This window comes from Hyperolius riggenbachi, chromosome 5, assembly GCF_040937935.1.
Source record: "Hyperolius riggenbachi isolate aHypRig1 chromosome 5, aHypRig1.pri, whole genome shotgun sequence".
NCBI classification, from domain to species: Eukaryota; Metazoa; Chordata; class Amphibia; order Anura; family Hyperoliidae; genus Hyperolius; species Hyperolius riggenbachi.
In genome coordinates, this window is record NC_090650.1 from 222129771 (window position 1) to 222152550 (window position 22780).

Consider the following 22780-nt stretch of genomic DNA (forward strand, 5'->3'; position numbering starts at 1 on the left):
TACAGGCCTGTAACTGGCCTACAGGCTGTTTCTATGGAACGGGACGGAGGGACAACGCAAGGAGTACAAAAGTGGCTCCTGGAGGGCGAGGTGAAGATGACAGCAATGCACTCAGCATTTGCTCGCATGCCGGATCATTAGGTGATGTCGTGGGGCTCCTATACACACACACACACACACTTCTCAACTGAAGTGGTTCTGATCGGCCATCCAAGCTGAGTTAATCCAGTTCCTGCATGTAGCTTTATCGACAAAGCTCTCTCCAATCTGGCTCCACTATAAAAAAACTACACATTTCCAGATAGTTTAAAGGCAACTTGCATTCAGATAAAGATTTTTTTTGCTTTTATTCACCACAATTATTCTTGCCACTGTTGCATGCAGAATATTTAACAGGGCTGTGGAGTCGGTACAAAAATCCACCGACTCCGACTCCTCAGGTTAGAATTCCACCAACTCAGACTCCTCTAATTTGCATATAACAATTTTGTTGATTGAAAGTATGTAACATGAAATGCATCTCTTAAAGGAATACAATCGATTCACATATTTTTTTCAATTGACACAGGAATTGTTTGGGAAGTGCTGCTAAGTACTGGTGTATACATTTTAGTAGCAACCTCTGTTTACTGTTATCAAAATACTTTCAAACTTTACTGATGCCAAAACTGACTGCAGACTGAGCCATGAGGAGAGGGGACATTCCCCTCACACTTGATCAGTTAACTCTATGTGTAACTCTGTGTGTGACAGAGAGAAAGCTCCCAACAGCTGCAGCTTTTGTGTCCTGTATTTCTGACTGAAGTGTCTGAAGAGAGCAGAGGAAATGTAACTAATTGTCACAGCTTTTCATACTGTTTTTGCTTTCAGAGTTTGATATTTGCTTTCTGTAGTCTGATATGCAACTCTGGCTGTGCATTGAAGCAGACACCCCTTCTGCAATTGATTTGTCCCAATATAGCTAAATCCTACCCTCAATAAATTACAGCTTTTGCCTCTGATAATTTACATGAAAAGTAGGAAACTGTTTACACAGCTACTTAGACATTATTTGTACATTGTCATTTTAGAACACTTTGGTATTGATAGTATTCCTTTAACTGCCAACGTTTATGAATTTTAAAATACAACTGAAGTGAGAGGGATATGGAGGCTGCCATATTTATTCCCTTTTAAACAATACCAGTTACCTGGCTAGCAGGCTGATCTTCTGCCTCTAATACTTTTAGTCATAGACTAAAACTAGTCCTTGGTAAGAGTACTTGTAGAAGGTACAGACAGGAGCAAAGAACATCTATCAGGCCCTAGGAAATGTAACTGTGGGTACATGTAAGAGTGATGTGTAGTTACTCTGCAGGGGAATGAGGGGATTCTTCCTCTATTACACATTTTTCATGTACAATCTGAACCAGGTTTATGGGTGATAAACACTTCTGTGTTCACTGTGCACAACATTTTCAGTGGTTTCCCTGCAGCTCTGTGGGGAGAGCATATGTAGAGTACAGAACTACTGTGTAACAAAGTAAACCTGAGACAGATGAAATTAAAGTTTTATACATACCCGGGGCTTTCTCCAGCCCCCTTCAGGCTAATCAGTCCCTCGCTGTCCTTTTCCGCCACCTGAATCTTCTGCTATGGGTCCAGGTACTTGAGCCAGTCGGGCGTAGTGCGCATGCACACACTCCGCCGCCGGGAGCGTACTACACCTGCGCAGCACTATTGTGCAGGTGCAGAATGCTCCTGGCTGTGGGAGCGGCACGGGGCCGGACTGCGCTGACTGGCTGAATTACCGGGACTCATAGCAGAAGATCCAGGTGATCAGCGAGGGACTGATTAGCCTGAAGGGGCTGGAGAAAGCCCCAGGTATGTAAAAACCTTTTCTTTTCATCGGTCTCAGGTACCCTTTAATTCGTAGTCACCAAACCAAATTTTAACAACATATCAAATTATTTGATTTCATAAGCAAAGGGAGTGCTTAAATTTGCATAAACCAGCATCAGAGCACAATTATTTCCATCTCATTGACCATCTCTATTAGTGACACAGCTACACATCAGGCTTTATTCTTACAGCGTTGGTGCTATTTAGTATATATGTTATGGCCAAAACCAGAAATCGACCAATTCTAGAATTGGCCGGCCGTTTCTAGAACTGGCCGATTTGACATCAGCCAAAGTCCAAAATGCTGGGGATTTCTGACATTGGTTGGCAAAATGGCCAAAGTCAGTCGGCCAAAGTCCAAAACGCACAAATCCCAGAACATCTTTGTTACAGCGCATACACAATCCTGCAACAAATCGGCAGCGTGTCTACTTCCTGATTTCATGTAAGCAGACATATTTGTTAACATCTTGCACTTTCAAATTAGCATCCTTCACTTTCAAATTAGCTGCTCTGCCGTGGCAGTCAGGTGACACAGGGGAGAGATCAAATTACAGTGGGGGGTGTATGGCGGGGGGGGGGGTGCTTTGCTGGGCGCTTTGCATGGCTGGGGGGGGCTTTGCATGGCTGAGGGTACATTGCATGGCTGGGAGTGCGTTGCTGGGTGCTTTGCATGGCTGGGGGTGCCCTGCATGGCTGGGGGTGCTTTGCTGGGCGTTTTGCATGTCTAGTGGGTACTTTACTGGGCGCCTTGCTTGCTTGGCTGGGGGGGGGGTAGCTTTGCATGACTGAGGGGCTTTTCTGGGTGCTTTGCATGGCTGGGGGTACTTTGCTGGGCACTTTGCATGGCTGGGGGGGAGGGGCAGGGGGCCTTTTTAAAATGTTCTTTGAATGGCTGCAGAGGGGCGCTTTGCATGGCTGGGGGGGGCGTGGGCTTTTCTAGCCGCTGTGCATGGCTGGGGGGTTGCCTGCGCTACTCACAGACCTTAGATCAGGGCGACTGGAGAGGCGGAGAGAAGCTGGACAGCAAGCAAGCTACCCGTGCAGACCCGTACACTTTACATGCGGAAGTGCGTGCGCGCTGTTCTGCCTCCTCTCCGGTCCGGTCTCCCTGATCTGAGGTTTGAGTAGTGCAGGCAGCAGGGGAGAGGCAAGCGAGCAGGCAGCGGAGGAGAGGCAAGCGAGCATGACTTCGGTACTTGGCCGGCCGCATATAGCCACAACGCGCTCTGGCTAGCCAAAGTCCGCAATTACAAAATATTTCTCACATTGGCCGCATCAGCCGACCACTTCTCGATTTGACTGGCCAGAACCCGAAGTTGCAAGACTTCGGGTTCTGGCCGTAACATATATAAAAGATTCCTGTGTACACATCATATATACAGTCACAATCAGATACTGTATGTGTATCGGGACTTTCAAAAACCGGCGACTGCTTTATTGAAGCAGTACAAGTAACTGTTTTTTGATTGGCTTATTTCATTTTTGTGGACTAAGCACAGCTATTACTGTATATATAAATTATTTATGATGACTATTATCTGAGAAATAAAATATTTTATCATATTTTATATTTTAATTACAGTTTTAAGTGAACCAGAGACAAAGCACCCTCATGTATATTTTACCATATATATCAGTGAGAATATTAGAGAAAACACCTACCCTGCTCTGTTTCATTCTTCACTGTTCAGCCTGCTTTGTATCAGCCCTGATAAAATCCCAGACTGAGCATTCAGTCTGGCTTTGCTCAGGAATCATTATAGCTGAGCCATTATAGCAGAGCCACAAGGGGGCAGGCTTGGGCTTGAAAAGGCATCAGAGAAAACAGCTATAATGATTCCTGAGCAAAGCCAGACTGAATGCTCAGTCTGGGATTTTATCAGGGCTGATAAGAAGCAAGCTGAACAGTGAAGAATGAAACAGAGAGCAGGGTAGGTGTTTTCTCTAATGTTCCCACTGATATATAAGGTAAAATACATGAGGGTGCTTCGTCTCTGGTTCACTTTAACCACTTCCCGACCGCCTACTGCACAGGGGCGGCCGGAAAGTGGATCCCGCTAGGACCACCGCATCTACAATTGGCGGCGGTCCTTGTACGGGCATGGGCGGAGCGATCGCGTCATTAGTGACGTGATCAGCCACCGGCGACTGGCTCCGCCCCCTCGCGCTGTAACCCGCCGACCGTTCGGAAGCGCCGGTAGATTACTAGCACCCGGATCGCCGCATACAAAGTGTATAATACACTTTGTAATGTATACAAAGTGTATTATACAGGCTGCCTTCTGCCCTGGTGGTCCCAGTGTCCGAGGGACCACCAGGGCAGGCTGCAGCCACCCTAGCCTGCACCCAAGCACACTGATTCCCCCCCCCCGCCCCCTGATCGCCCACAGCACCCCTCAGACCCCCCCTACCCACCCCCCAGAACACTGTTTGCACCCAATCACCCCCCCTAATCACCCATCAATCACTCCCTGTCACTATCTGTAAACGCTATTTTTTTTTATGCCCTAAACTGCCCCCTCCTGATCACCCCCCACCCCTCAGATTCTCCCCCCCCCCTGTGTACTGTATGCATCTATCCCCCCTGATCACCTGTCAATCACCCCCTGTCACTGCCACCCATCAATCAGCCCCTAACCTGCCCCTTGCGGGCAATCTGATCACCCACCCACACCAATAGATCGCCCGCAGATCCGACGTCAGAACACCTCCCAAGTGCATTGTTTACATCTGTTCTCTACCCTAAACACCCACTAATTACCCATCAATCACCCCTTATCACCACCTGTCACTGTTACTCATCAGATCAGACCCTAATCTGCCCCTTGCGGGCACCCAATCACCCGCCTACACACTCAGATTGCCCTCAGACCCCCCCTTATCAATTCGCCAGTGCATTATTTACATCTGTTCTTCCCTGTAATGACCCACTGATCACCTGTCAATCACCCATCAATCACCCCCTGTCACTGCCACCCATCAATCACCCCCTGTCACTGCCACCCATCAATCAGCCCCTAACCTGCCCCTTGCGGGCAATCTGATCACCCACCCACACCAATAGATCGCCCGCAGGTCCAACGTCAGATCACCTCCCAAGTGCATTGTTTACATCTGTTCTCTACCCTAAACACCCACTAATTACCCATCAATCACCCCCTGTCACTGCTACCCATCAGATGAGACCCCTATCTGCCCCTAGGGCACTCAATCACCCGCCCACACCCTCAGACCGCAGCCCTGATCACCTCGCCAGTGCATTGCTTGAATCTATTCCCCCCTCTAATCACACCTTGAGACACCCATCAATCACCTCCTGTCACCCCCTAGCACATCTACCCATCAGATCAGGCCCTAATTTGCCCCGTGTGGGCTCCTTATCACTCGGCCAAACCCTCAGATCCCTCTCAGACCCCCTTCCGATCACCTCCCCAGTGCATTGATTGCCTCTATTTTCCCCTCTAACCACCCCCTGAGACACCCATCAATCACCTCCTGTCACCCCCCTAGCACTCCTATCCACCAGACCAGGCCCAATACAACCTGTCATCTAAAAGGCCACCCTGCTTATGACCGGTTCCACAAAATTCGCCCCCTCATAGACCACCTGTCATCAAAATTTGCAGATGCTTATACCCCTGAACAGTCATTTTGAGACATTTGGTTTCCAGACAACTCACGGTTTTGGGCCCGTAAAATGCAAGGGCGGTATAGGAACCCCACAAGTGAGCCCATTTTAGAAAAAAGACACCCCAAGGTATTCTGTTAGGTGTATGAGGAGTTCATAGAAGATTTTATTATTTGTCAAAAGTTAGCGGAAATTGATTTTTATTGTTTTTTTTTCACAAAGTGTCATTTTTCACTAACTTGTGACAAAAAATAAAATCTTCTATGAACTCGCCATACAATTAACGGAATACATTGGGGTGTCTTCTTTCTAAAATGGGGTCACTTGTGGGGTTCCTATACTGCCCTGGCATTTTAGGGGCCCTAAACCGTGAGGAGTAGTCTAGAAAACAAATGCCTCAAAATGACCTGTGAATAGGACGTTGGGCCCCTTAGCGCACCTAGGCTGCAAGAAAGTGTCACACATGTGGTATCGCCGTACTCAGGAGAAGTAGTATAATGTGTTTTGGGGTGTATTTTTACACATACCCATGCTGAGTAGGAGAAATATCTCTGTAAATGGACAATTGTGTGTAAATGACAATTGTATTTTTTTTTACAGAGTTATTTCTCCCACCCAGCATGGGTAGGTGTAAAAATACACCCCAAAACACATTATACTACTTCTCCTGAGTACGGCGATACCACATGTGTGGCACTTTTTTACACCCTAAGTGCACTAAGGGGCCCAAAGTTCAATGAGTACCTTTAGGATTTCACAGGTCATTTTGCGACATTTGGTTTCAAGACTACTCCTCACGGTTTAGGGCCCCTAAAATGCCAGGGCAGTATAGGAACCCCACAAATGACCCCATTCTAGAAAGAAGACACCCAAAGGTATTCCGTTAGGAGTATGGTGAGTTCATAGAAGATTTTATTTTTTGTCACAAATTAGTAGAAAATGACACTTTGTAAAAAAAAAACAATTTAAATCAATTTCCGCTAACTTGCGACAAAAAATAAAATCTTCTATGAACTCGCCATACTCCTAACAGAATACCTTGGGGTGTCTACTTTCTAAAATGGGGTCATTAGTGGGGTTCCTATACTGCCCTGGCATTTTAGGGGCCCTAAACCATGAGGAGTAGTCTTGAAACAAAAATGACCTGTGAAATCCTAAAGGTACTCATTGGACTTTGGGCCCCTTAGCGCAGTTAGGGTGCAAAAAAGTGCCACACATGTGGCATCGCCGTACTCAGGAGAAGTAATATAATGTGTTTTGGGGTGTATTTTTACACATACCCATGCTGAGTGGGAGAAAGATCTCTGTAAATGGACAATTGTGTGTAAAAAAAAAAAATCAAAAATTGTCATTTACAGAGATATTTCTCCCACCTAGCATGGGTATGTGTAAAAATACACCCCAAAACACATTATACTACTTCTCCTGAGTACGGCAATACCACATGTGTGGCACTTTTTTGCAGCCTAACTGCGCTAAGGGGTCCAAAGTCCAATGAGCACCTTTAGGCTTTACAGGGGTGCTTACAATTAGGCACCCCCCAAAATGCCAGGACAGTAAACACACCCCACAAATGACCCCATTTTGGAAAGTAGACACTTCAAGGTATTCAGAGAGGGGCATGGTGAGTCCGTGGCAGATTTCTTTTTTTTTTTTTGTCGCAAGTTAGCAGAAATGGAAACTTTTTTTTTTCTGGTCACAAACTGTCATTTTCTGCTAACTTGTGACAAAAAATAATATCTTCTATGAACTCACTATGCCTCTCAGTGATTCCTTTGGGATGTCTTTTTTCCAAAATGGGGTCATTTGGGGGGTATTTATACTATCCTGGAATTCTAGCCCCTCATGAAACATGACAGGTGGTCAGAAAAGTCATAGATGCTTCAAAATGGGAAAATTCACTTTTTGCACCATAGTTTGTAAACGCTATAACTTTTACCCAAACCAATAAATATAGGCTGAATGGGTTTTTTTTTTAATCAAAAACATGTTTGTCCACATTTTTCGTGCTGCATGTATACAGAAATTTTACTATATTTGAAAAATGTCAGCACAGAAAGTTAAAAAAATAATTTTTTTTGACAAAATTCATGTCTCTTTTGATGAATATAATAAAAAGTAAAAATCGCAGCAGCAATCAAATAGCACCAAAAGAAAGCTTTATTAGTGACAAGAAAAGGAGCCAAAATTCATTTAGGTGGTAGGTTGTATGAGCGAGCAATAAACCGTGAAAGCTGCAGTGGTCTGAATGGAAAAAAAGGGTCTGGTCCTTGAGGGGGGTAAAGCCCGAGGTCCTCAAGTGGTTAAATTCATTAGGAGTCGGAGTTGGTGCATTTTTTCCTGACTTGGACTCCAGGTACCCAAAAATTGCTCCGACTCCACAGCCCTGATATTTAATATCAGTTTTCAGCTCAGAAGTTAACTCACAAAATTTCATTGCATAGGTTTCCAGCTTACAAATTTGTATTAAAATATTTATTGTACCAAATAAGTGAATTTTCTTAGAATTTCTAATGATCTAATTACAAGCTACATATAAACCGCAAAAATTTGCATAATGTTAGAAAACTTAAGGTGGCCATACACTTATAGATTTGCAGCAGATTCAACCATCAGATAGATTTCTGTCAGATGCCTGTCAAGTTGAATCTGACAGGAATCTATCTGTTGTGTGCCTCCCCCTTTGAGCAGATTTCAGAATGAAATCTGTTGGAAATCGATCTAAATGCATTATTGGACCATTAGATCCAATACAACTCTATGGGCCATCGATCTGCTGCCAACAGCAGATCGACCTAGATTTTCTATCCTGTCAGATAGATCAAATCGATCAAAATCGGCCGCAAATCGATCGATCTGGAAATTTGATAGAATCGATTTCTGATCGATCACTGAAATCGACCAATGTATGGGCCCCTTTAGCATGTCATTGATCATGTCTACTCAAACACTAGCCTCTCTGATATCTACAAACGCAATCTAAAAACCTGGCAACTTTGCCTATGACCAAGGTCATTTTAACAATCCACTATGATTTTCTTCTGAGCTATTCAGTCAAGACATAACGATTTCTCCTTTACAGATTCCCGATTTTCCTTGACCTTTTGTATCTACCCTTTATCCCATTAGACTATAATATCAATCCAGGAGAAAGAAAAAAAGCAGTTTGACACTTGCATTCCACGTATAAAAAAAGCTTTAATACTTCCGGCTTATGAGATACATCTCAAAACAAGCATAGCAGTAACATTAAAAGTCCTACGATCCTCCAAGTGCTGTGGGGTGAAGTGGGAGCAGTGTTGGGGCCTGACGACCATTTCGCTCTATTGAGCGTCCTCAGACGCTGGCAAGCCTATCTCCTCACGTGCACACAAACCTGGCAGCTAAACTGTGCCACGGACATTCAGGGGCCACTTTTAAAAAGAAAGGAATTCTTGAAAATCCCTCCTGAAGAGTTGGACTATCTACTGTGACAGCAGTAGTGCTCGTATAATATCAACTGACTGGGCGCGCTTTTTGTATGCACATAAGCTTCTTTGCCCAGATTGCACTTTGGTTTATCTATTGCACTTGACATTGGTTCACTGATTGCATTTAATGACCTGTATCGGGCTACTGTGGATTAAGGCCTGGATTGGTGTTTTTTGCATACATTATGGAATTTTTTGCACTCCACTTTATATACGCGTATTTATTTGATCTAAGCATACTGCTGTTGAATTTTACTGATCTCCAATTGCCTGCACTGCCTTTATATTCATTGTATATCTTTATTCAATTCCCCTACTTATTTTATTGCCCCATCAATATACTTGTTTTTCACGGCCACCCATCCCTAATCTTGGTTTTATAGTTCTTGTCTGCCCCCTTTTTTTGGTTTCCCCATCGTGGGTCCTTTGTCTTGTGTATTTTAATAATTATGATCAGTAACAAAAATGATGCATTTACAGGATCTTCTCAAAAAATTAGCATATTGTGATAAAGTTCATTATTTTCTGTAATGTACTGATAAACATTAGACTTTCATATATTTTAGATTCAAATACACACAACTGAAGTCGTTCAAGCCTTTTATTGTTTTAATATTGATGATTTTGGCTTACAGCTCATGAAAACCCAAATTTCCTATCTCAAAAAATTAGCATATTTCATCCGACCAATAAAAGAAAAGTGTTTTTAAAACAAAAAAAAGTCAACGTTCAAATAATTCCGTTCAGTTATGCACTCAATACTTGGTCGGGAATCCTTTTGCAGAAATGACTGCATCAATGCGGCGTGGCATGGAGGCAATCAGCCTGTGGCACTGCTCAGGTGTTATGGAGGCCCAGGATGCTTCGATAGCAGCCTTAAGCTCATCCAGAGTGTTGGGTCTTGCGTCTCTCAACTTTCTCTTCACAATATCCCACAGATTCTCTATGGGGTTCAGGTCAGGAGAGTTGGCAGGCCAATTGAGCACAGTAATACCATGGTCAGTAAACCATTTACCAGTGGTTTTGGCACTGTGAGCAGGTGCCAGGTCATGCTGAAAAATGAAATCTTCATCTCCATAAAGCTTTTCAGCAGATGGAAGCATGAAGTGCTCCAAAATCTCCTGATAGCTAGCTGCATTGACCCTGCCCTTGATAAAACACAGTGGACCAACACCAGCAGCTGACATGGCACCCCAGACCATCACTGACTGTGGGTACTTGACACTGGACTTCAGGCATTTTGGCATTTCCCTCTCCCCAGTCTTCCTCCAGACTCTGGCGCCTTGATTTCCAAATGACATGCAAAAGTTGCTTTCATCCGAAAAAAGTACTTTGGACCACTGAGCAACAGTCCAGTGCTGCTTCTCTGTAGCCCAGGTCAGGCGCTTCTGCCACTGTTTCTGGTTCAAAAGTGGGTTCATGCTTCCATCTGCTGAAAAGCTTTATGGAGATGAAGATTTCATTTTTCAGCACGACCTGGCACCTGCTCACAGTGCCAAAACCACTGGTAAATGGTTTACTGACCATGGTATTACTGTGCTCAATTGGCCTGCCAACTCTCCTGACCTGAACCCCATAGAGAATCTGTGGGATATTGTGAAGAGAAAGTTGACAGACGCAAGACCCAACACTCTGGATGAGCTTAAGGCCGCTATCCAAGCATCCTGGGCCTTCATAACACCTGAGCAGTGCCACAGGCTGATTGCCTCAATGCCACGCCGCATTGAAGCAGTCATTTCTGCAAAAAGATTCCCGACCAAGTATTGAGTGCATAACTGAACATAATTATTTGAAGGTTGACTTTTTTTGTTTTAAAAACACTTTTCTTTTATTGGTCGGATGAAATATGCTAATTTTTTGAGATAGGAAATTTGGGTTTTCATGAGCTGTAAGCCAAAATCATCAATATTAAAACAATAAAAGGCTTGAACGACTTCAGTTGTGTGTATTTGAATCTAAAATATATGAAAGTCTAATGTTTATCAGTACATTACAGAAGATAATGAACGTTATCACAATATGCTAATTTGTTGAGAAGATCCTGTATATTTCCATACATTTGGGGAGTTGTGAGATTTTTTTCTTTTTTGAATGGTTACATCTTGTTTCTCTCTAGATACGCACATTTGTATATAAATTATATTAAATATAGCTAAGGCTGTGCTGTCTGCACCTTTTTTTTTATACATTTAGCAAATTGAAATAGGATCTTAAAGTAAATGTGAAAAAAGTAGCAAACAAAAAAAACAACAACATACCCTTACCTATGGACAGGGAAGGCTCTCGATCCTATAGAGCCTTCACTGTCCTCTCTTGCACCCCTCGTTCCAGCGTTGTCACCTCCATTGTTTGTATTCAACCAACTGGTTGTAAAGTGAAAATTGCAAGGTGTGCACCAGGTCTTAGGCCTGTCACTCTTCCTGACTTCTGTGGGATCTCCCATCTGGACTTGGGAGGTTTGAGACAATATTCTGTGCAGTTGTTTCTGTACAAATTGCCATCTACTTGGATGTACACCCTGCTACTATGAGTCCTCTACACACATTTATTTTATACAACTTTTGCTATCTCCTGATACATTGTTCTCCCCACAGCATATTAGCAGGGCTCGCCGGCCAGGTAAAATTTGTGCCGTCCGGGTAAAATTCAACCACCCGGATGGCATAATTAGTCCCCGCCTGCAGCAGAACTGCTTTTACAGGGCCCTAGGAAACAGGGCTGCTTTAGGACCCAGTGGCTCCCTGCAGCAGCTGTCTCTCCTCGTGTCTATCCTGGGAGACATTAATAGTTGCACGCAGAGCCAGCCTCCTCTCCCTGTACACTGGGCTTCCCTCTCAGCAGTGAGTGCTTTAAGAGGTCTGGGAAAGGCCTCGAGTCACTTCCTACAACAGCTGCCTCCCAGTGTCTATCCTGTGGAGAGATTAATAGCTGAACATTTAGCCAGCCTCCTCTCCACACAAACATCGGCTCCCATCTAAGCAGCCATTGGATACTCGGAAGGCATCAGCATGATGCGGATCCTGCAACACTTCAGCCTGAGGGAGCTGCTATTCACCTGGCCGGTGCTGTGCTGGCTGTGAGGGAGCGGAGCAGCCACTGCAACCATTGCTTTACCAGGTACCCCTGCATCCATGTGCCCACATTACTATATTTGTTTCTGGAGCCTCGTTCTGTTTTTTTTTTCCTGGCACCGCTTCAGTGTAACCCTCCCTTTTCACCTAGCATGACCTTAGGGCCTTTTACCACTAATGGGGATCTGCTTCAGAAAGTGGATCGCAGCCATTTTGGCTGATTGCAATGAGCACCACGATAACATGTAAATCGTGGCGCTTATTTCCCACTAGCATGCGCCTCAATCGTCGGGCATCTGTGCTCCGTTCCTGGCAGCTATGCGGCGCAATCACGGGCAGTGAAAATTGTAGGTTGCGTGATCGCAGCGATTGCGATTACACTTCCTAGTGGAAAAGGGCCCTTACTTCCCCACCCAGCTACTATTTCAAGCCATAGCTCAAAGGTTCACACGTCACCCAACCTTTCAGGTCTGTAGAAAGACCCCCTTGCCGGTGTTCACCTCCTGCAGGTACACCACTCCTGCAATTCGTAGTCTGATGCACAAAACTGGAGACGGCACACAGATGGCTTCAGTAATAGAACTGTATTAGAGCATGCAGAGGCACACACACAACATGTTTCGGGCGGAGCCCTTCCTCAGGTGTGCCACACCCATCACCTGTAACACCTTTATACCACCCCACAGGAAGTCATGAGACCAAAGCAAGTCACATGACCATCACACCATACATATAAATGAATATATCCAAATGGGGAACTACACCACAAGGTGTCTACCCCAGAAAATACTTGAGGAATAGGTCACCTAAGCCTATCCCAATATATACTTGTTTAACACTTAATACACATGTATAAACATAATTTTTTGTGGTCTTTACAATATCATTCTTGATAAGGTCCTGTTTTAGACACTCTGTACAGTCCATTTCACCCTAGAAGAGAAAACAGATTACAAGAAACATTTCAAGCTCAAGTTTTCATTTAAACCATTAGGGCTTACACAATTAAATTTTCTAATCCATTTGGCCTCACACTGAAGCAGCAACTTCTTTCTGTCCCCTCCTCTTTGAAGTTTAGGCACATCCTCCATCACAAACCACCGCAATTGGCTGGCTCTATGTCGGGATTGCAGGAAGTGCCTAGATACAGACGTCTCATATTCTTTTTTGCCCAATGCAAAATTCGTAACTGCCCTTTTATGCTCCTCTATTCGTTCCTTCACAGGTCTTTCTGTCTTTCCAATATATACAAACCCACAGGGGCACTTGAGTCCGTACACAACGTATTGACTCAAGCAGGAAAACCTGCCCCCAATAGGTATGCTCGCTCTAGTAGAAGGGTGAGAGACACTGCTGCCCTTTATAATGGCCCCACAGCAATTACAACATAAACATGGGTATGTGCCTTTATTTGCGTTTATAATCTCATCTTTCTTTTTAATGGCAATATCTGATTTGCATACCCAGTCCTTTATGGTTTTACCCCTGCGATATGCAAAGACAGGAGGCTCACCAAACAGTTTTCCAAACTCCTTATCCTGTTCAAGTAGAGGCCAAAATCTACGCACCACCAATCGTATTTTCTCTGACAGATAACCATAGTTGCACACAAAGGGCAATCTGTCAGAGGTACGTTTTGCCCTGGGCAGCAATAATTCCTCTCTAGTCATAGACCTAACCTCCTCACTTGTCCTTTGAAGAGCATGTCTGTCATACCCTTTCTCGATCATCCTTCTCATGAGTGTCTCCGCCGCGGAATCGTAATCCTCGATTTTCGTCGAGATCCGCCGGGCCCTCAAAAATTGGTCCTTAGGAATGCCCTTCTTTACCGTCGACGCATGAAAACTATCAGGAACGAATACAGGAGCATAAAAGGGCAGTTACGAATTTTGCATTGGGCAAAAAAGAATATGAGACGTCTGTATCTAGGCACTTCCTGCAATCCCGACATAGAGCCAGCCAATTGCGGTGGTTTGTGATGGAGGATGTGCCTAAACTTCAAAGAGGAGGGGACAGAAAGAAGTTGCTGCTTAAGTGTGAGGCCAAATGGATTAGAAAATTTAATTGTGTAAGCCCTAATGGTTTAAATGAAAACTTGAGCTTGAAATGTTTCTTGTAATCTGTTTTCTCTTCTAGGGTGAAATGGACTGTACAGAGAGTCTAAAACAGGACCTTATCAAGAATGATATTGTAAAGACCACAAAAAAATACGTTTATACATGTGTATTAAGTGTTAAACAAGTATATATTGGGATATGCTTAGGTGACCTATTCCTCAAGTATTTTCTGGGGTAGACACCTTGTGGTGTAGTTCCCCATTTGGATATATTCATTTATATGTATGGTGTGATGGTCATGTGACTTGCTTTGGTCTCATGACTTCCTGTGGGATGGTATAAAGGTGTTACAGGTGATGGGTGTGGCACACCTGAGGAAGGGCTCCGCCCAAAACATGTTGTGTGTGTGCCTCTGCATGCTCTGATACAGTTCTATTACTGAAGCCATCTGTGTGCCGTCTCCAGTTTTGTGCATCAGACTATTTCAAGCCACCTGGCATGTATGCTGCCGCTTTAGGCATTCTCTCAGCAGCAAATCTATGAGTGCCTTCTTACTGATGTACTCTTCAATGCTCTGGATTTTATGTAGGGCAGTGACTGACATCCACCATACTCTCCAGTTGGTGTTAAGTTGCTGAATTGAAAACCCCATGGGATTGAAACCCCCATGGATTGTGAAAAGATTTCTAGTCTTTACACTGGAAGCCACCATGTCATCCTTAGGTCACTTACCACATCAGCAAGTTCACAACATGCCTGAAGTTAAGAGTTTTTAATGAATGGAAAGAAAAGCAAGTATTGCCCATTAGATTTTTTTAGCTTCAGCCTGCACCAAATTCCCCAGTACCTGGATCAAATAAAATAGAAGAAACCCTTACACACCAATACCCATCCAGGCCTTTGTTTGGGACATATACTGAGCTGACCCTGCCCACAACCATCTTGTTAGGCACTATCCTGCAGGAATAATCACATGATCAGGAGCCCAGCCAGATGTTTTAAGCTTGTTTCCACCATAAAAGATAAAGATAAGGAATCTAGCAGAATAAAAGCTGGGTAACAAAATGTGTTTCTGCTTCATAATGATATATGCAAACTTTAGTTTACAGGTACAGAGTGTCTTTATGGAATACTCTCCAGCCCACTTTGATAAGGCACAAGGGAAAACAAGTATGCTAAATGCAATATTCATTATTAGGGAAAGGTGAGACTCAAGAGATAGTTTATATTTTATATTATAACAGAAATGGCTCCACTACTGTTTATTTCCCAAATGAACTAACATATGGAGACATCATAGGGGATCCTGGAAGTACAACAGTGGCTTGCTGGCAGCTCATTTCCTTCCCTCATTATGTTTAATTGCTTTCTCACTCTACTGTTCATAAACAAAACTTCACTGCAGACACGGAGTACTGGCCATTGCAAAGTAAATCATCACAGCTTTACCAGAGATTATTGCAAATAGGGATAATCATTTTAGTTTTGAAACTGTATGTTTTAAATTATGGACAAACATATGGAACGGAGGGGCAACAACCTTGTAAATTTCCCTACGTTCCTTTTACACTAGTTTGATTAATTCTTTATCTAGTCTCCAAAGTCTTCAGAATTTATGGGTAACAGAAAATTGTGCTCTACAGTAGAGCTGAACAATTTTAGGTAAAGATTAAAGTGCACGATCAGAAATGTCAGAAATCACGATTCCAATTCACGATTCTTTTTTTAAATCAAGCTTTAGCATTAAAAATTCACAATGTGCACAAAAATGCCCTCAGACTCAGCATAGGTAGGTAGCCAACCAGGTATCGGTTGCCCACAGTATAGGAAGTCAGGTGTAGAGGCATCAGTATAGGTAGCAAAGCATAGGTGCTCCTAGTATAAGAAGTCATGAACTATGTACAGTCAAATGAAATTGAATCATGGACTAACAGTTACCAGATAAGTGTGGATCAACACTTATTATTTTTTATTTTACAATGATGTGTTCTGATTGATCTTTCTGTTTACTTCCTGATCCACCGTGAGGGTGTCATTTCCTATGTCACTTCCTGTGTGGGCGTGTATAACTTTGAATGTACTGCATTAGTTTGATTGGCATTGAGAAAGGTTGTGGACAACCGAAACGTCTGCCTGTATTATATTGTTTTGCTCAATAAAGAGCCGTGTGCTGCAACTCCTCGCTTCATTCTTATATGACCCAGAGGGATTGGGCTCCCTTAGTTGCGGGCACACAGAATCACAGTATTGTTGGTGTGAGCTGCTGATCCCCCCCGGAATATATATATATATATATATATATATATATATATATATATATTGGTGTGAAAAACTATTTGCCCCCTTCCTGATTTCTTATTCTTTTGCATGTTTGTCACACTTAAATGTTTCTGCTCATCAAAAACCGTTAACTATTAGTCAAAGATAACATAATTGAACACAAAATGCAGTTTTAAATGATGGTTTTTTATTATTTAGTGAGAAAAAAAACCTCAAAACCTACATGGAGCTGTGTGAAAAAGAAATTGCCCCCTGAACCCAATAACTGGTTGGGCCACCCTTAGCAGCAATAATTGCAATCAAGCGTTTGCGATACCTTGCAATGAGTCTTTTACAGCTCTCTGGAGGAATTTTGGCCCACTCATCTTTGCAGAATTGTTGTAATTCAGCTTTATTTGAGGGTTTTCTGGGATCTCTCTCTCTCATCTCTCTCTCTCTCTCTCTCTAGTAGGGATGGTCACCGCTTTCCATGGAATTGTATTTTTGAGCATAAATAGATTGAGCATAAATGGTACATGTTAGGCTGGCTTCAGCATGTAGTGTTGGTGAGAGAGAGAGATGAATCTACCTGGCTATCTGGGGTTCTCTTTGGACAACTGTTGAACACAAAAGACAAGGCCATGTCTGGCTACATATCCGTAAGCAGTGGCTGCATGGTGTAATGGTTAACGGCTCTGCCTCTGACACAGGAGACCAGAGTTTAAATCTCAGCTCTGTCTGTTCAGTAAGCCAGCACCTATTCAGTAGGAGACCTTAGGCAAGTCTTCATAACACTGCTACTGCCTATAGAGCATGCCCTAGTGGCTGCAGCTCTGGTGCTTTGAGTCCGTCAGGAGAAAAGTGTGATATAAATGTTATTTGTCTTGTCTACTTTTTCTCTTGTATTGAGCATAAATGGTAAATTTTAGGCCAGCTTCAGTTACTACTGTTGTGGTACAGTGGTTAGTGTGCTTGCCCACCACACAGTGAGACCCAGGTCCAAATCCCAGCCAATGTGAGTTGGCTTTTATGCTACAAATCCTTAAAGGGAACCTAAACGGAGAAGGATATGGAGTTTTCCTTTTAAAATAATACCAGTTGCCTGAATCGCCTGCTGATCCTGTGTCTCTAATACTTTTGGCCACAGCCTCTGAACAAGCATGCAGATCAGGTGCTCTGACTGAAGTCAGACTGGATTAGCTGCATGCTTGTTTCAGGGTGTGATTCAGCCACTATTGCAGTCACAAAGATCAGCTGGACTGCCAGGCAACTGGTATTGTTTACAGGAAACATCCATATCACTCTCAGTTAAGGTTCCCTTTAAGCAACCTAATGTTTTTATTGCATTGAGCATAAATGGTAAATTTTAGGCCAGCTTCAGTTACTACTGTAGTGGTACAGTGGTTAGTGTGCTTGCCCACCACACAGTGAGAGCTGGGTTCGATTCCCAGCCATGGTATGATGTAAACTGGTTTTTGAAATAGTATAATTCCCTGGCAGATGAGACTTTCCTCCCTCCGGTAGGAGGGAATAGGTAGAAGGGAGGTGGGAGGAGGGGACCCACAAGAGGCTAATTAAAATCTCCCTAGCAGAGTGTGTAGCAGCTGTCCCATAACTAATTAGTGTAGGCAGACAACTGAGTAAAATGGTATAAGGACCTTGCTTGGAGGAGGGAGGGAGGGCGGGTCCTCCAGCAGTGATGTGTATTTCACTCAATCAGGTGCGCCTCCAGGTATTAGAGCTCTTGAAACATGTTTTCTATCATTTTTCCAGCCGGTACAAGTTTTTAAAATTTTCAAAGTTCGCCTCCCCATTGAAGTCTATTGCGGTTCGCGAACTTTTTCGCGAACCGAACCTTTCGCGGAGGTTCGCGAACCTAAAATCGGAGGTTCGCGACATCTCTAGTGATCGTACTGCAAAATCGCTAGATGTATGGGCACCTTTAGTAGCAGACACTCCAGCTTATTTATAATTGCTGGCTCACACACTACAGAAAGCCTTGCTGTTTTCACATGTAACTAGTTAAATAAATAAATAAGCAGGCTAATAAGTAACTAATTAGCAGCCTGTTTAAATAACATTGAGCATTGCAGGCGCTCAAATGTCGCTAATCTGCGGCACCCGATAGTTAACTTTTTTCTTTGTGCAGTGCGATCATCACACTGCACCATGGCCACACGAAGCCATAAACACAACAGCTTCTCTTCAATCATCATACCGCGGTAAAGATCTACTCTTCTAACTTGATGAAAGGGCCCCCTTAACCACTTGAGGACCGTGGGCTTTACCCCCCTTAGGACCGGCCACTTTTTTTCCATTCAGACCACTGCAGCTTTCACGGTTTATTGTTCGCTCATACAACCTACCACCTAAATGAATTTTGGCTCCTTTTCTTGTGACTAATAAAGCTTTCTTTTGGTGCTATTTGATTGCTCCTGCGATTTTTACTTTTTATTATATTCAACAAAAAAGACATGAATTTGGGCAAAAAAATGAATTTTTTAACTTTCTGTGCTGACATTTTTCAAATAAAGTAAAATTTCTGTATACATGCAGCGCAAAAAATGTGGACAAACATGTTTTTGATAAAAAAAAAAACATTCAGTGTATATTTATTGGTTTGGGTAAAAGTTATAGCGTTTACAAACTATGGTGCAAAAAGTGAATTTTCCCATTTTCAAGCATCTATGACTTTTCTGACCACCTGACATGTTTCATGAGGGGCTAGAATTCCAGGATAGTATAAATACCCCCCAAATGACCCCATTTTGGAAAGAAGACATCCCAAAGTATTCACTGAGAGGCATAGTGAGTTCATAGAAGCTATTAATTTTTGTCACAAGTAAGCGGAAAATGACACTTTGTGCCCAAAAAAAAAATATAGTTTCCATTTCTTCTAACTTGCGACAAAAAAAAAAATGAAATCTGCCACGGACTCACCATGCCCCTCTCTGAATACCTTGAAGTGTCTACTTTCCAAAATGGGGTCATTTGTGGGGTGTGTTTACTGTCCTTGCATTTTGGGGGTGCTAATTTGTGAGCACCCCTGTAAAGCCTAAAGGTGCTCATTGGACTTTGGGCCCCTTAGCGCAGTTAGGCTGCAAAAAAGTGCCACACATGTGGTATTGCCGTACTCAGGAGAAGTAGTATAATGTGTTTTGGGGTGTATTTTTACACATACCGATGCTGGGTGGGAGAAATATCTCTGTAAATGACAATTTAATTTTTTTTTTTTTTACACACAATTGTCCATTTACAGAGATCTTTCTCCCACTCAGCATGGGTATGTGTAAAAATACACCCCAAAACACATTATACTACTTCTCCTGAGTTCTCCTGAGTACTGCGATACCACATGTGTGGCACTTTTTTGCACCCTAACTGCGCTAAGGGGCCCAAAGTCCAATGAGTACCTTTAGGATTTCACAGGTCATTTTGAGAAATTTCAAGACTACTCCTCACGGTTTAGGGCCCCTAAAATGCCAGGACAGTATAGGAACCCCACAAATGACCCCATTTTAGAAAGTAGACACCCCAAGGTATTCCGTTAGTAGTACGGTGAGTTCATAGAAGATTTTATTTTTTGTCACAAGTTAGCGGAAAATGACACTTTGTGAAAAAAAACAATAAAAATCAATTTCCGCTAACTTGTGACAAAAAATAAAATCTATGAACTCACCATACTCCTAACGGAATACCTTTGGGTGTCTTCTTTCTAGAATGGGGTCCTTTGTGGGGTTCCTATACTGCCCTGGCATTTTAGGGGCCCTAAACCGTGAGGAGTAGTCTTGAAACCAACAATGTTGCAAAATGACCTGTGAAATCCTAAAGGTACTCATTGGACTTTGGGCCCCTTAGCGTACTTAGGGTGTAAAAAAGTGCCACATATGTGGTACCGCCATACTCAGGAGAAGTAGTATAATGTGTTTTGGGGTGTATTTTTACACATACCCATGCTGGGTGGGAGAAATATCTCTGTAAATGACAATTGTTTGATTTTTTTTACACACAATTGTCCATTTACAGAGAGATTTCTCCCACCCAGCATGGGTATGTGTAAAAATACACCCCAAAACACATTATACTACTTCTCCTGAGTACGGCGATACCACGTGTGACACTTTTTTGCAGCCTAGGTGCGCTAAGGGGACCAACGTCCTAATCACAGGTCATTTTGAGGCATTTGTTTTCTAGACTACTCCTCACGGTTTAGGGCCCCTAAAATGCCAGGGCAGTATAGGAACCCCACAAGTGACCCCATTTTAGAAAGAAGACACCCCAAGGTATTCCGTTAGGTGTATGGCGAGTTCATAGAAGATTTTATTTTTTGTCACAAGTTAGTAAAAAATGACACTTTGTGAAAAAAAAATAAAAATCAATTTTTGACAAAAAATAAAATCTTCTATGAACTCGTCATACACCTAACAGAATACATTGGGGTGTCTTTTTTCTAAAATGGGGTCAGTTTGTGGGGTTCCTATACCGCACTGGCATTTTTACGGGCCCAAAACCGTGAGTAGTCTGGAAACCAAATGTCTCAAAATGACTGTTCAGGGGTATAAGCATCTGCAAATTTTGATGACAGGTGGTCTATGAGGGGGCGAATTTTGTGGAACCGGTCATAAGCAGGGTGGCCTTTTAGATGACAGGTTGTATTGGGCCTGATCTGATGGATAGGAGTGCTATGGGGTGACAGGAGGTGATTGATGGGTGTCTCAGGGGGTGGTTAGAGGGGAAAATAGATGCAATCAATGCACTGGGGAGGTGATCGGAAGGGGGTCTGAGGGGGATCTGAGGGTTTGGCCGAGTGATCAGGAGCCCACACGGGGCAAATTAGGGCCTGATCTGATGGGTAGGTGTGCTAGGGGGTGACAGGTGGTGATTGATGGGTGTCTCAAGGTGTGATTAGAGGGGGGGAATAGATGCAAGCAATGCACTGGCGAGGTAATCAGGGCTGGGGCCTGAGGGCATTCTGAGGGTGTGGGCGGGTGATTGAGTGCCCTAGGGGCAGATAGGGGTCTAATCTGATAGGTAGCAGTGACAGGGGGTGATTGATGGGTAATTAGTGGGTGTTTAGGGTAGAGAACAGATATAAACACTGCACTTGGGAGGTGATCTGACGTCGGATCTGCGGATGAACTATTGGTGTGGGTGGGTGATCAGATTGCCCGCAAGGGGCAGGATAGGGGCTGATTGATGAGTGGCAGTGACAGGGGGTGATTGATGGGTGGCAGTGACAGGGGGTGATTGATGGGTGATCAGTGGTTTATTACAGGGAAGGACAGATGTAAATAATGCCCTGGCGAATTGATAAGGGGGGTCTGAGGGCAATCTGAGCGTGTAGGCGGGTGATTGGGTGCCCGCAAGGGGCAGATTAGGGTCTGATCTGATGGGTAACAGTGACAGGTGGTGATAGGGGGTGATTGATGGGTAATTAGTGGGTGTTTAGAGGAGAGAATAGATGTAAACACTGCGCTTGGGTGGTGATCTGATGTCAGATCTGCGGGCGATCTATTGGTGTGGGTGGGTGATCAGATTGCCCGCAAGGGGCAGGTTAGGGGCTGATTGATGGGTGGCAGTGACAGGGGGTGATTGATGGGTGGCAGTGACAGGGGGTGATTGATGGGTGATTGACAGGTGATCAGTGGGTTATTACAGGGAAGGACAGATGTAAATAATGCCCTGGCGAATTGATAAGGGGGGGTCTGAGGGCAATCTGAGCGTGTAGGCGGGTGATTGGGTGCCCACAAGGGGCAGATTAGGGTCTGATCTGATGGGTAACAGTGACAGGTGGTGATAGGGGGTGATTGATGGGTAATTAGTGGGTGTTTAGAGGAGAGAATAGATGTAAACACTGCGCTTGGGTGGTGATCTGATGTCAGATCTGCGGGCGATCTATTGGTGTGGGTGGGTGATCAGATTGCCCGCAAGGGGCAGGTTAGGGGCTGATTGATGGGTGGCAGTGACAGGGGGTGATTGATGGGTGGCAGTGACAGGGGGTGATTGATAGGTGATTGACAGGTGATCAGTGGGTTATTACAGGGAAGGACAGATGTAAATAATGCCATGGCGAATTGATAAGGGGGGTCTGAGGGCAATCTGACCGTGTAGGCGGGTGATTGGGTGCCCGCAAGGGGCAGATTAGGGTCTGATCTGATGGGTAACAGTGACAGGTGGTGATAGGGGGTGATTGATGGGTAATTAGTGGGTGTTTAGAGGAGAGAATAGATGTAAACACTGCGCTTGGGTGGTGATCTGATGTCGGATCTGCGGGGGATCTATCGGTGTGGGTGGGTGATCAGATTGCCCGCAAGGGGCAGGTAAGAGGCTGATTGATGGGCGGCAGTGACAGGGGGTGAATGATGGGTGATTGATGGGTGATTGACGGGTGATCAGGGGGGATAGATGCAT

The 22780-nt window shown here is 43.9% G+C and overlaps 1 protein-coding gene across 1 annotated transcript in view; it reads right to left on the bottom strand.

Annotated features, from left to right (window-relative positions):
* ZNF830 (zinc finger protein 830) overlaps positions 1 to 22780 on the bottom strand; it is a 90509-nt gene that overhangs the window by 28789 nt on the left and 38940 nt on the right. The window lies entirely within an intron of this gene.